At 43.2% G+C, this 15,200-nt stretch overlaps 1 long non-coding RNA gene across 1 annotated transcript in view; it reads right to left on the bottom strand.

The window, feature by feature from the left end:
- The window catches only part of LOC142830493 (uncharacterized), a 54,222-nt gene extending 39,931 nt beyond the window's left edge, over positions 1 to 14,291 (bottom strand). The window contains exon 1 of the long non-coding RNA XR_012905788.2: positions 14,224 to 14,291. This is a non-coding gene — a long non-coding RNA (uncharacterized LOC142830493). The remainder of the gene's footprint in view (positions 1 to 14,223) is intronic.
- Positions 14,292 to 15,200: the final 909 nt, after the last annotated feature.

The raw sequence follows: 15,200 nt of genomic DNA, 5'->3' as shown, positions 1-15,200 counted from the left end.
CAGTCATGACAAACACGTAGTTTTGGCGACAAAAAAGGTTTTTTTGGTGACAAAACTTGCTAGTGTAGACAAGTCCTTAGTACGTGCAGCTGTAAATACAGACGTGCTCCTCTACTATTCTTTCTAAATGTAAGCCTGATGTGAATTTTTACAAATGAAAACCCTGAAGGATTAACAATAGAAGACTTAAGGCCTAGTTTTCAAAGAAGACTCAAACTAATGGTCAGTATAGTATTTCTGCAAAAGCACTGACAATCTTACATGAGATTGTCAGTGCTTTTGCGGAAATTCAAACGGCCAGTGTAGACAGCTGGCAAGTTTTTCCGGAAAAGCGGCTGATTTTCCAGAAAAACTGGCCAGTCTAGACACAGCCCTGCTGTTAGCTGTTATTGGTTCTGCCTCTCTGTGTTAGGACCCCGTCCCTCCTAGACTGTGGCACCCTTCCCTCTGGGTACTGCCCTGCAGCAGTGCCCCCACATTCTGGGGTCCTCCCCCTCTGGAAACCCCCAACCCTCTATGCCCATCTCTCTTCAGTGACCCACTGCCAGTCTTTATCTAATCCCTGCCACAGGGGTAAACTGCAGTCTGAAATGGCCACTCATCGTTGGCAAGGGGGTATGGACCTACTGCCTTTGCCTACCATGCCTGCCTCTCTGCAGCCCTAGTGCCCTCAGGCCTTGCTTCAGGCCCTGTAGCCTGCGAGCTTGCCTGGCCAGAGCTGCCTCAGCTCCACCTGCCTTTCCACAGCCCTGCTCTAAGTTAGGAAACCTCTACCTTCCATGGCAGCGAGGTCCCTCCTGCTCCACAACTAAAGCAAGAGGGAGTCTGAGTCTCTCCTCCAGGAGCCTTTATTTATATTGCCCTCATCTGGGTCCTAACTGGCCAATATCTGCCACAGCTGCTGGCGCCATAGCTGCTGGCTCCACAGCTCCACCCCTCTCCCAGGGCTGGGTTTTAACCATTAAAGGGCCAGGATGTGGAAGATGTCCCATCACAATGGGTTATACACATGTACATTTTATCAGCTGCACCTGCTTTTAGAAGTTAGTTCTTGAAAAATAACTCCTGGATTCAGCAAAATACTTGCATATCTCTCACATATTTAGAGTTAGATATGTGCCTTGCTGAAATCAGGGCCTAAGTGTGCAAATTGTTGGCAACTCTTTGAAAATGTGTCCTTCTAACCATAGTGTTTGAAGAGCAACTGCATGTCTGTCTCTAGGTAATTGTACTGTATAGCATGGACAGTATAAAAACCAAAACCAAAACATGCAACTCCATATCTGTGAATCAAATAAAATAGAATGGTCTATTTGAGAATACTATTCCATGCCTATTAAAATGCCCTTTTCTATTTCTTTTCATTACTTTTGAAGGAGATGTGTCTCTGAAATCTGCTTGTTTTTAGCATCTAGCCCTTAATTTAAAACACCAATGCAAACAGTTCATATTTTCTATTTCTTAGTTCATATGCTACAACAGTGTCCTAGCAGGAAATGATATTGGTGATGTATAATCATTAAAGTTATTTAAAAAATAACTGTATTGTTACAATAAACTTTATATTTAAAGATGGATTTTGTCTAATAAATGGTTTCATTATTTTTCCACCAGGCACTGACCATCAAAAAGGAATTTTTGTGTATTTCTGTGAATGGGTAGCTCACTGCTTTCATATTGGCTTTAAGCCTAAGCACCAGCAAGTGTATGATCAAATATACCCAAAAACTCCTTTGTCCATTGCTAAACCTTATGAAATTGTAGATCAAATGCGTTTCCTGTCGTACAAAGACTATGGCACCATTCATGGACTAAAAATGATTGTCAAAGTAATAAAACAACCACTTGTTGTCACTGAAAGATTAAAAGTAACAGCTGGATTGTATGCAGCCAACTTAAAAATCTTTCTCTAAGGAAGGTGGATACTTTAAAAAATTATTGGGGTTTTCAATTTATGTGCCGTAATTGGCAACCCCATAAACTGCTATTGGTGCAAGGAACTAACAAAAGAAAGAAGCCTTTTCTTTTCCCATGAAAAGAATATGCTGCTTCTTGCCTTTTCTCAAATTAGTTCTGCATTTGGAACAGTGATTTTATACAAACGCCAGTGACACTGATGCGCCCCAACCTGTATATACTGCTTTATCCATCTTACTCTCTCTTTCTCAAATCATTCTGTGTCGATAGTATACATTCGAGACCTTAATCTATATCCTCTTCACTGCTACAACCTTCTCCTCATTTTCTATTTTCCTCAACCTCATCACCTATCAACTCTATTACAGTTCTTTTTAACTCAGTGTATCTAAAAATGACTTCTGTGTAATTTCAACAAGATCACTATCAGCTCCAACTCTGCCAATGCCATCTACTAACCAACCAAATCACACATTTATCCCTGCTGTCGAGAGCCCTGATTTTGTACTGGTCCTCAAATTCCTTTCTGCTAATTTCCTAGGATTTCAATTGCATTATCATTTTTGAAACACGAAGTTGCTATTGCATGCTTCTTTGCCGAATTTCTGATTCAAGATGCCATCTCCTCTCATTTTACAGTTGTTGTCATCATCATTTATAGTTTTATCATTAATAGTCCTCCAGACTGTCAAGTCTTTTTACACCTGTGTTCAGGATAAAGTAGCTTGTCTTTGCCTCACCTCTTCCAGGAAACAGGATTATGCCTCCCTCCCCTTCCATTTTTTAATAGCTTCTCAATTTTTCTTTAATACCTCACAAAACTGCTATCCACTCTTTGTACCTCTTGGACCCTTGCTTTCAATGTATCTTTCACTGAGTTCTCTTCCCTATTCTCCTCAGATACTGAACTCTTTTCTACATTAATTTAATATTTCAGAGGATGCTTTATCCTCCTTCCATAGTGACTTCACAATCTGCGGGAGAAAAGTCTTTGTAAAAGGGTTTATTGACCCTTTACATATCCTGTATTAACACCGATTATTTTTCTCCCTAGCCTGTGACACATAACTGGCTCTTCAATGCATGAGACCTCCCTCCCCCACCCCGTTTCCTCAAGCGTGATCATTCTTCTCACTCCTGCTTTACTATATTAACAGGTATAGGGTCAAATGAATGTATGGTGTAACTCCAATGTTCTCTAATGGAGTCATGCAAGGGGTATATTTTCTCCATATCGTCTTGAATATCTATTGGTCCTTGTGTAGTTTACCTGTTGTTGGGTTTTGTAAGTATGTGTACTGCATAGTAATGTACTACTTGGGCTTAGTAGGGATGGCTGAACCAGTCCTATTCCATTACCAGGTTTCCAAAATGGAACTCTTCTTGTTCACGCCACATTAGGAGTGGAACACACTGACCTGCTTATCAGGTAACATCTACATTCCACGCAGTGTTCTTTTTGTTTGTTAGCTTTTAAGATGGAAAACTTCAGTCAGAATCTGAGTTATATCTTGCCTTCCTGATTATGCTTCCATGTACATGCTGAAAAATGCAGTATTCTAAAAATGTGTGACAAATGAAATAATTCAAAGCAGATTAAGTACAGAGAGCAGTGTATGACAAAATTGCCTACATGAGTGAAGGGAAAAGAAGCCCACCCACTCTGCAGTTATGATGCACACAAGCTTTCTACACATGAATATATAACTGATATCTGAGAGCCAGCATTTCCCCTCTGGGTTACAAATCCTTACAGTAGTACAAGACCTCACTCTTGTTCACTGCTGGTAGTGGGCCCTCAAAAAAGCGTTACAATGAGTTCCCATTTGTTTGAAATATTTTGAACTAGAAATAAAATTACAAACTAAGTTCCTTGGGACTGATTTTTTCATTACCTACTTGAAAGGCAATGGATAAGAATTAAGGCATATTTGGTACAGCGGAAATGTGTGGGATGTTGGCTGTGAGCCAATAGACATTGACATCACTGTTCTTGGAATGCTGGTGAAGGAAGTGGGTGTGAGCCTGGGAGATCATGTAGAGTTACCTGTATGAGACGCAAAACAGATCAGGCCAGACAGAAGCAAGAAAATGTTGAATAGAGATAAGCTTGTCTGCCTGACTTTTCCACTAGAGGACAATCTAAAATGCACAAAGTACCAGTGCAGAAGAACATTTTAAAAGGTTTGTTAGCCGGGATATAAAATATATAGAAAGGATAGAGCAGGCCGAGTGGGTGGCGGAGTGGCACTGTATGTGAAAGATAATGTAGAATCAAATGAAATAAAAATATTAAGTGAATCAACATGTTCCATAGAATCGCTATGGATAGAAATTCCATGCTCCAATAATAAGAAATTAGCAGTAGGGATATATTACCGACCACCTGACCAGGACAGCGATACTGACATAGAAATGCTGAGGGAGATTAGAGAGGCTACCAAAATAGAGAACTCTATAATAATGGGGGATTTTAATTACCCCCATATTGACTGGATACATGTCACCTCAGGAAGAGAAGCGGAGATAAAATTTCTCAATGGCTTAAATGACTGCTTCTTGGAGCAGCTAGTGCAGGAACCCACAAGGGGAGAGGCAATTCTCGATTTAATCCTGAGTGGAGTGCAGGATCAGGTCCAGGATATAATTGTTACAGGACCGCTTGGGAATAGTGACCATAATATAATAACATTCAACATTCCTGTGGTGGGAAGAACAACTCAGCAGTCCAGCACCCTGGCATTTAATTTCAAAAAGGGGAATTATGCAAAAATGAGGAGGTTAGTTAAACAGAAATTAAAAGGCACAGTGACTAGAGCCAAATCCCTGAAAGCTGCATGGAAACTTTTTAAAGACACCATAATAGAGGCCCAACTTAAATGTATACCCCAAATTAAAAAACATAGCAAGAGACCTAAAAAAGAGTCACCGTGGCTTAACCACCATGTAAAAGAAGCAGTGAGGGACAAAAAGGTATCTTTTAAGAAGTGGAAGTCCAATCCTAGTGAGATAAATAGAAAGGAACATAAACACTGTTAAATCAAGTGTAAACATGTAATAAGAAAAGCAAAAAAAGATTTTGAGGAACAGCTAGCCAAAAACTCAAAAAGAAATAACAAAATGTTTTTTAAGTACATTAGAAGCAGGAAGCCTGCTAAAAAGCCTGTGGGTCCCCTAGGTGATCGAGCTATAAAAGGAGCAATCAAGGACAATAAAGCCATTGCAGAGAAACTAAATGATTTCTTTGCTTCAGTCTTTACGGCTGAGGATGTTGGGGAGATTCCTGAATCTGCACCGTCCTTTGTGGGTGATGAATCTGAGGAACTGTCCCGGATTGAAGTGTCATTAGAGGAGGTTTTGGAACAAATAGAAAAACTTAATGTTAACAAATCTCCGGGACCGGATGGCATTCATCCAAAGGTTCTAAAAGAACTTAAAAGGGAAATTGCTGAGCTATTATCTGTGGTTTGTAACCTATCCTTTAAATCGGCTTCCGTACCTAATGACTGGAAGGTAGCCAACGTGACACCAATATTTAAAAAGGGCTCTAGAGGTGATCCTGGCAATTACAGACTGGTAAGTCTAACTTCAGTACCGGGCAAATTAGTTGAAACAATAGTAAAGAATAAAATTGCGAAGCATGTAGAAGAACATAATTTGTTGGACAAAAGTCAACATGGTTTCTGTAAAGGGAAATCCTGTCTTACTAATCTGTTAGGGTATGTCTACACTACCCCGCTAGTTCGAACTAGCGGGGTAATGTATGCATACCGCACTTGCTAATGAAGCCCGGGATTTGAATTTCCCGGGCTTCATTAGCATAAGCGGGGAGCCGCCATTTTTAAATCCCCGCTGCTTCGAACCCCGTGTAGCGCGGCTACACGGGGCTCGAACTAGGTAGTTCGGACTAGGGTCCTATTCCGAACTACCGTTACTCCTCGTTTCACGAGGAGTAACGGTAGTTCGGAATAGGACCCTAGTCCGAACTACCTAGTTCGAGCCCCGTGTAGCCGCGCTACACGGGGTTCGAAGCAGCGGGGATTTAAAAATGGCGGCTCCCCGCTTATGCTAATGAAACCCGGGAAATTCAAATCCCGGGCTTCATTAGCAAGTGCGGTATGCATACATTACCCTCCTAGTTCGAACTAGGAGGGTAGTGTAGACATACCCCCAGAGTTCTTTGAAGGGGTTAACAAACATGCGGACAAGGGGGATTCAGTAGATATAGTATACTTAGATTTTCAGAAAGCCTTTGACAAGGTCCCTCACCAAAGGCTCTTGTGTAAATTACATGGCCATGGGATAAGAGGGAAGGTCCTTTCTTGGATTGAGAACTGGTTCAAAGACAGGAAACAAAGGGTAGGAATAAATGGTAAATTTTCAGATTGGAGAGGGGTAACTAGTGGTGTACCCCAAGGGTCAGTCCTGGGACCAATCCTTTTCAACTTATTCATAAATGATCTGGAGAAAGGGGTAAGCAGTGAGGGTATGTCTACACTACCCCGCTAGTTCGAACTAGCAGGGTAATGTATGCATACCGAACTTGCTAATGAAGCCCGGGATTTGAATTTCCCGGGCTTCATTAGCATAAAGCCGGCGCCGCCATTTTTAAAAGCCGGCTAGTGCGAACCCCGTGCCGCGCAGCTACACGCGGCACAGGCTAGATAGTTCGAACTACGTTCCACGAGGCGTACAGATAGTTCGGAATGGCTACGTAGTTTGAACTATCTAGCCCGTGCCGCGTGTAGCCACGTGGCACAGGGTTCACACTAGCCGGCTTTTAAAAATGGCGGCGCCGGCTTTATGCTAATGAAGCCCGGGAAATTCAAATCCCGGGCTTCATTAGCAAGTTCGGTATGCATACATTACCCCGCTAGTTCGAACTAGCGGGGTAGTGTAGACATACCCTGAGGTAGTAAAGTTTGCAGATGATACCAAACTGTTTAGGACAGTCAAGACAGAAGCAGACTGTGAGGGACTCCAAGAAGATCTCACCAAACTGAGTGATTGGGCAACAAAATGGCAAATGAAATTTAATGTGGATAAGTGTAAAGTAATGCACATCGGGAAAAATAACCCCAACTATACGTACAGTATCATGGGGGCTAATTTGGCTATGACAAATCAGGAAAGAGATCTTGGAGTTATCGTGGACAGTTCTCTGAAAACTTCCACACAGAGTGCAGCGGCGGTCAAAAAGGCAAATAGGATGCTAGGAATTATTAGGAAAGGGATAGAAAATAAGACCCAGAATATCTTACTGCCCCTGTATAAAACTATGGTACGCCCACATCTTAAGTACTGTGTACAGATGTGGTCTCCTCACCTCAAAAAAGATATTTTGGCCTTGGAAAGGGTTCAGAAAAGGGCAACTAAAATGATTAGGGGTTTGGAACGGGTCCCATATGAGGCGAGGTTAAAGCGACTGGGACTTTTCAGTTTAGAAAAGAGGAGACTGAGGGGGGATATGATAAAGGTATATAAAATCATGAGTGGTGTGGAGAGGGCTGATAAAGAAAAGTTATTTATTAGTTCCCATAATAGAAGAACTAGAGGACATCAAATGAAATTAATGGGTAGCAGGTTTAAAACTAATAAAAGGAAGTTCTTCTTCACACAGCGTGTTGTCAACCTGTGGAACTCCTTGCCAGAGGAGGCTGTGAAGGCTAGGACTATAATAGAGTTTAAAGAGAAGCTGGATAAATTCATGGAGGTTAGGTCCATAAAAGGTTATTAGCCAGGGGATAAAATGGTGTCCTTGGCCTCTGTTTGTCAGAGGCTGGAGAGGGATGGCAGGAGACAAATCGCTTGATCATTGTCTTCGGTTCACCGTCTCTGGGGCACCTGGTGCTGGCCACTGTCGGTAGACAGGATACTGGGCTAGATGGACCTTTGGTCTGACCCAGTACGGCCATTCTTATGTTCTTATGTTCTTATCATTTTTATTCTGCTGGGGGAAAGATGTGCTTAGTCCTAAATTTGTTTTAAATATCTTTACATTTTCTACTCTCTCCCTTTTATACGAAATACAGTCATGAAACAAATGTTAAGTTTTGGAAAGTTTGAACTCAGAGTCATCTTTGTAGCCAGTCTTCTTTGACAAAACCCAAACAAAGTGCCTGTGTTCAAAAGTTTGTTGAATGCTGTTTGAGAATATATTTTATTCAGACATCAGTCTTGCTTGACTCCAAGGCCTGGTTTACTTGAGGACCTTAGTCCAAAATACACTCCCCCCGCCCAGTTTGAATTAGTAAGTGGTGCGTCCACACTACCAAGTTCAGTATTTTGGACTAACGGGACATAGGATTCAAACTCTGTACTCCTGCCTTCAATCAAGAATAACGCTAATTCCAAAATTGTTCATTCAAAATAACACAACAGGCCACCACCACGAAGGATATGTTGCACTCACGGAGGTCCAGATGGGTGAGGAGACTCCTGAACCTCCCCTTTAAATGCCCAAATGCACATTCCATCACCATTTTGCACCTTCTCAGCCTGGTATTGAATTCCTTCTTGCTGGGTCCAGGCACCCTGTTTAGGATTTCGTGAGCCAGGGGAGCAAATGGTAGGTTGTGTTGCCCAGGATCAAAATGGGCATGTCCCCCTCCCTGACTCTGATGGTGTGGTTTGGGAAAAAAGTGCTGTCTTGCATCTTCTGGAAGAGGCAGGAGTTCTGAAAGATGTGGGTGTTGTGCACCTTTCCCAACCGGCTGATATTCATGTTGTTGGAGCACCTTGTGATCCATGAGTGCCTGCAGCACCATGAAGAAGAACTCTTTTCTGTTGTACTCTGAGGCATGGTGGTCAGGGGCCAGGCTGGGAATGTGTGTGCCAACTCTGGCCCCTTTGCAGTTTGAGAAGCCCATGTTGGCAAAGCTGTCCATGATGTTGTGCACATTGCCCAGAATTGCGACCCTTCATAGCAGCACATGGTGATGTTCTTGGCTACTTGCATGAGCACAGCCCCAGCTATGGATTTCCCCAAGCCAAACTGGTTCCCAATGGGGCAATGGCTGTCTATCATGGTGAGCTTCCACAGGGCAATGGCCACACACTTCTGCCCAGCGGTGCCAGAATTCAGTCGGATGTCCTGCCTCCTGAGGGCAGGGGTGAGCCACTCGCAGAGGTCGAGGAAGGTGGCTTTCCACATGTTGAAGTTCTGGAGCCATTGCTAATTGTCCCATGGCTGCAGGACGATGCGGTCCCACCAGTCCGAGCTCGTCTCCCTCTGCCAGAAGTGGCGTTCCACGGTGTCCAGGGGATTGAGGGGCATGCACAGCAGCAGGAGCTCCAGGAGCTGGGTGAGCAAGGCCTGTGGGCCACACTGGGGTTCATCCTCCTCATCCTCATCCTGGTCCCACTGGAACAACATGTGAGCAGTCTGGAAGTACTGCACCATGAGGCACAGCTCAAAGCCATGATCCTGGCACTGCTGTGCAGCAGCTCTGGCACCATGCTGTGAGTGACAAGGCATCCACATGGACAACCAGAGCACGACAAAGGGTGTTCCCACTGTGTCCCTTTTCTGTCCTGCAAAGGGGGCAGGCAGGGGAGAAGTGCCTTGTAAGACGCAGGCCTGGAAAGGAGCCCCTTTAAGCCTGTGTCACAGTTTGCTGGACCAAGCAGCCATAGGAAGTATCCACCCTCCTCAAAGTGCTTCCGAGGCTCTAAGTCTGAGGCAGACTCTGTTAAATGTGGATGCACCATTTCAGACTAATTTCAAGGCTTCCCTGTAATAAGGACATGCTAGTTCAAATTTGTTAAATCGGGAGTTCTTAAGTCAAATTTAGTAATTTTGAAATAGTTTCCTAGATAGGCATGGCCCAACAAAAAATAGTTTCTAAAGTTTTCCTGTGAAGACTCTATCACAACCTTCTCAGTATTATCTGTCTTGATCACATAGAGTATCTGGCTATGTCTACACTACAGGGATCTATTGGAAAAAGGTACGCAAATTGCACTCCAATTTGCATACCTTTTTCTGATAGGTTTTTTTAAAAGAGGCTTTTCCGAAATTTGGCCCGTCTACACTGGGCCAAATTTCAGAAAAGCCTCCTCTTTCAGAAGAGCCCTTCTTCCTCGTGGGAGGATGAAGACAAGGCTTCCCAAAGAGCACATCTGCTCTTCTGCAAATAAATAAATAAATAAATAAAAGCAGAAGAGCAGATGCATTCCCTGGATGCAGAGGAGTTTTTCCAGGATACCTCCGGTATTCTGGAAAAAACCCATGGGCTGTGTCTACACTGGCCACTTATTCTGGAAAATCAGCCGCTTTTCCGGAATAACTTGCCAGCTGTCTACACTGGGCCCTTGAATTTCCAGAAAAGCACTGACGATCTACTGTAAAATTGTCAGTGTTTTTCCAGAAAAACTATGCTGCTCCAGTTCGGGCAAAAGTCCTTTTCCAGAAAAACTGTTCCGGAAAAGGGCCAGTGTAGACAGAACAGTAGTCTTTTGTGCAAAAAAGCCCCGATCGCGAAAATGACGATCGGGGCTTTTTTGCGGAAAAGCGCATCTACATTGGCCACAGACGCTTTTCCGGAAAAAGTGCTTTTCTGGAAAAGCATCCTGCCAATGGTGATGCTCTTTTTCCGGAAATACTTATAACAGAAAACTGTTCTGTTTTAAGCATTTCCGGAAAAGGGTGCCAGTGTAGACGTAGCCATAGTATAGACATAGCCTCTGTGTCACAAATCTGCTATTGCTGAGTCAGCCTATCAACAGTTTTATCCAGTGTCAGTTTAATTACCTTTTTATTAAATAAACTTTTCTCAGAACAACATGGCATCCTGCAGGTACTTCCAGAACGTTTTTTTCTTCTACTTCCAAAAATCTGACATTATAGAGGGGACTTTTCTCATCCAAAAAAAGGTACATCTTTTAAAAGGATACTAGCCAATAATAAACGCTTTCATTAGATAGAACTGCCTGTCTTGTCATTCTATAGAGTACTAATTTAAAGTTCAGGAAACGCTTCTGGATTTCTTGCTGATATTCACATCGGAACATCCTGCAAGTATTTTCAGTTGGCCTGGAAAGTCCATCCCAGCCTGACTTCAGTTACATATATATGTATTTGCCACATCTCATCTGAATGACTACATTAATGTGAAATACCTGGACATGAAGCTATTAGCCCTTCAAACAAGTAGAGAATTTTGTAGCATGTCTCCTTAGCAATACCGGTTACTGTATGTGCATTCCTTCCATTCTCAAGTATTAGGGAATTGTCTACCATAGCTTTCTCTAAACTGCCTTTCCATAGAATTTCAAGTCAAGTTTGAGGTCATAGAATCATAGGGCTGGAAGAGACCTCAGGAGGGCATCAAGTCCAGCCACCTGTCTAAGTCAGGACCAATCCCAACTAAATCAACCCAGACAGGGCTTTGTCAAGCCGAGACTTAAAAACCTCTAGGGAAGGAGACTCCACCATCTCCCTAGGTAACCCATTCCAGTGCTTCACTACCCTCCTAGTGAAATAGTTTTTCCTAATATTCAACCTAGAGCTCTACTACTGTAATTTGAGACCACTGCTCCTTGTTTTGCCATCTGTCACTACTATGAACAGCCTTTCTCCAGCCTCTTTGGAACCTCTCTTCAGGAAGTTGAAGGCTGCTATCAAATCCCCCCTCACTCTTTACTTCTACAGACTAAATAAACCCAAATCCCTCAGTCTCTCCTCATAGGTCATGCGCTCCAGCCCCCTAATCATTTTGGTCGCCCTCAGCTGGACTCTCTCCAATGCATGCACATGCATTCTATAGTGGGGGGGGGGGGGCAGAACTGGACACAATACTCTAGAGGTGGCCTCACCAGAGCAGAATAAAGGGTAAAAACCACTTCTCTAGATCTGCTTGCAATGCTTCTCCTAGTGCACCCTAACTTGCCATTAGCCCTCTTGTCTACAAGGGCAGACTGTTGACTCATATCCATCTTCTCATCCAGTGTAACCCCCAGGTCCTTTTCTGCAGAACTACTACTTAGCCAGTTGGTCCCCAGCCTGTAACAATGCTTGGGATTCTATCATCCCAAGTGCAGGACTTTATACTTGTCCTAGCTGAACCTCATCAGATTTCTTTTGGCCTAATTCTCTAATCTGTCCAGGTCACTCTGGACCCTATCCCTCCCCTCCAGCGTATCTACGTCTCCCTCTAGCTTAGTGTCACCTGCGAACTTGCTGAGGGTGCAATCCATCCCCTCATCCAGGTCATGAATAAAGATATTGAACAGATCCTTGAGGCACTCCGCTAGAAACCGACCACCAACCTGACATTGAGCCATTGATCACTACCAATTGAGCCTGACAATCTGGCCAGCTTTTTATCCATTTTACAGTCCATGTATCCTATCCTTATTCCTTTAACTTGCTGGCAAGAATATTGTGGGAGACCATATCAAAAGCTTTGATAGAGTCAAGTTATATCACATCCACTGATTTTTTCCCATATCTACAGAACTAGTTACCTCATCATAGAGGCTAATCAGATTGGTCAGGCATGACTTGCCCTTCGTGAATCCATGTTGACTATTCCTCATCACTTTCCCCTCTTCCAAGTGCTTTAAAATGGATTCCTTGAGGATCCCCTCCATGATTTTTCCAGGGACTAAGGTAAGACTGTCTGGTCTGTAGTTCCCTGGATTGTCCTTCTTCCCTTTTTTAAAGATGAGCACCACATTTGCCTTTTTCCAATCATCTGGGATCTCTCCTGATCTCCACGAGTTTTCAAAGATAATGGCCAAAGGCTCCGCAATGACATTTGCCAACTCTCTCAGTACCCTCGGATGCATTAAATCTGGGATATGTATTTGTGTATGTTTAGCTTTTCTAAATAGTTCCTAACTTGTTCTTTTTCCCACCCAGGGCTGTCCACCTCCTTCCTATACTGTGTTGCCTAGTGCATTTGTCTGGGAGCTGACCTTGTCCGTGAAGACAGAGGCAAAGAAAGGTCTCAGTTTTTACCTTAAGAGATCACTCACCTGGACCAAGCATGTCTAAAAGATGCCCTCAGCTCCAGTCTGAGGGCAGTGATCAACAATTATGCTGCTCAGGTACCAGGGAATTGTCTACCATAGCTTTCTCTGGGGCCAGCGAGAGCCAGTGGAACAAACTTGCACAAGAACTAAGGCCCATCATAAAACCTCCTCACTTTCCTCTAGATGCAAGATGCCCTTCTTTGGCTCTACTTTCTCTAACAAAAACGTCGGGTAGCATTTAAACAGCAAACCCCCACACCCTATCAAAGCAAAATGCAAAGGTTTTCACTGAGCTGGGGGGGAGGGGCTCAGGACCAAATGTTTGAAAACCTCTGCTTTTTTGTCATTCCCAAAATACACACAACTTTTGAAAAATGCATTCAAAATGTTCAGAATGTGTAAAAGCAGGCTGGCTTGGGCACACTGCTCATTTAAGGGGCAGGCTGGGGGCACCCTGTAGGGGATGTGTGCATGCGTCCAACCAGGATAGTGAGAGGGGCTGGCGGTGGCAGATGCTTCCATCTGGCTGCAGCAGCCCAGCTCCAGCTCCCATCTGACTGCCATGGTTTGACCCCAACCACCACATTACTGGAGCAGATCCTGTGGCCCAGCCTTGGTGGCCCCACGACTGCTGCAACAGTCTGGTCACGGCGGCCTGGCTAATAAGCCCCCATTTGGCCACAGTGTCCTGTCCCGGCCCCAATCCTGGGACAGGCCCAGTGGTCCAGCCCCCGACATGGCTGCAGTAAGGGCTGGTGGTGTCCCTGCTGCTGCGGCATGGATAGGAGTGGAGACTACAATCCAGCTGCAGCAATCCTGGCCCGCTGTCTTGTCGAGCCACTGCTGCCCAGATGCAGCAGCCCAGCCCCAGCCAGATAAGGTAATCTGGCCCCAGAACTTCTCCCCCCATACACTTCTTCACACCCCCAGCACCCTGCCTAGCCTCCTGCATCTCCCACACCTCCAACCCGTGGCCTGAGCCCCTCATACACCACCAGACCCAGACTCCTGCGCTGCCACATCCACAAACTGCACCCCCAGCAGCAGCAGAAGTCCTATTAAATAAAGTACGTCAATACAATGTTTAATTTGTGCTACTCTTCATCATCATGTCAATTATCAATAATATTAAGTTGTATATTTTAAGTCATGCAAATGGGCATTCTTATATGTGTTTTTGTTGACCACTTGTTCTGAATTTTGATGTAGTTTGGCTCTTTGATTTGAAAAGGTTGCTGACCCCTGCACTATGCTTTAGGCACAATTTTATCCCAGAAGGGAGGTTGAGAGAGAGAAATAAACAAAACATAGGACAGTGGATAGTTGTACCTGAGCACCAGCTGGTGAGACAACAGTGATGAAGTTAGTATAACACCCTTGAGAGGAAAGAAGAGAAAATTCAGTGTCAAAATTGGCTGTTGTCACTACAATGAGGCTTTCTGTTGGCACGGTGAACTTATAAAATCCCATTGTTTTACTGAGGTCAAACAGTGCCAAGCCACTAATGCAAATCTCCAAAATTAGCACTGAAGAGAAACTATACTTTCTATGCAGAGTTTAAAAGTTTAAAATATCTAACATAGATTTTTAAAGAGAAACAAAATATGCTTCAGAGCTGAGAGTTCATAAGGCCAAGTTATAAGCCTCTGAAAACAGAATTTTATAATGGAAATGCAGAGATCATTATGTATTGTAAATAGCTCTATGAATGACACCTTGATAGTAAATTAAATTCAAATTAATATGAAACCTTAAATATTCTTTGACAGCTTTGATTATGTAAGTTGATTTTAGTAATGTTGACATTCTATAATGTGTTCTCCAAATATTATACTGACTGCATCATATATAACAATTACTTTGTCACAATTCTATTTTGTGTAAATTAAATTATTGACAGCATTATAATTTTGTATTCACTTTTTTATTTTGATTCATTCTTCTGTCAAAGTACACAATGACTCCTTACTAGATTTAGAAATCAGAAAACCTCTTTAGATTCTAAAGTATTATTCTCCATGCATTATTTCCCCCCACTCTGTAAGAAGAATGGGGGGAGTGGTGAAAAAGCACCGTTTTAATCCTTCTGCAACATTAAATTTATTTATAGTAAGTTGTCAACTTTAAATTGCATTATAAAAAGTGTTGATCAAAAACCCTTTATCTGCTGACCCTTCTAAACACTAGTCAACTTTCGCTTATTGATATTCAGTAGCAAAAGTTACAAGAGTATAGGCCTTAGTATTTTGATTAACCTGAATCTTCTGACAGATTTTATGACATGAAGACTACCTTTGAAGAGAGCC

The sequence above is a fragment of the Pelodiscus sinensis genome, chromosome 8, assembly GCF_052426305.1.
Source record: "Pelodiscus sinensis isolate ZL-2025 chromosome 8, ASM5242630v1, whole genome shotgun sequence".
NCBI lineage: Eukaryota > Metazoa > Chordata > Testudines > Trionychidae > Pelodiscus > Pelodiscus sinensis.
Note: the sequence above shows the minus strand (reverse complement) of the source record. Positions and strands in the feature narration are given on the sequence as shown.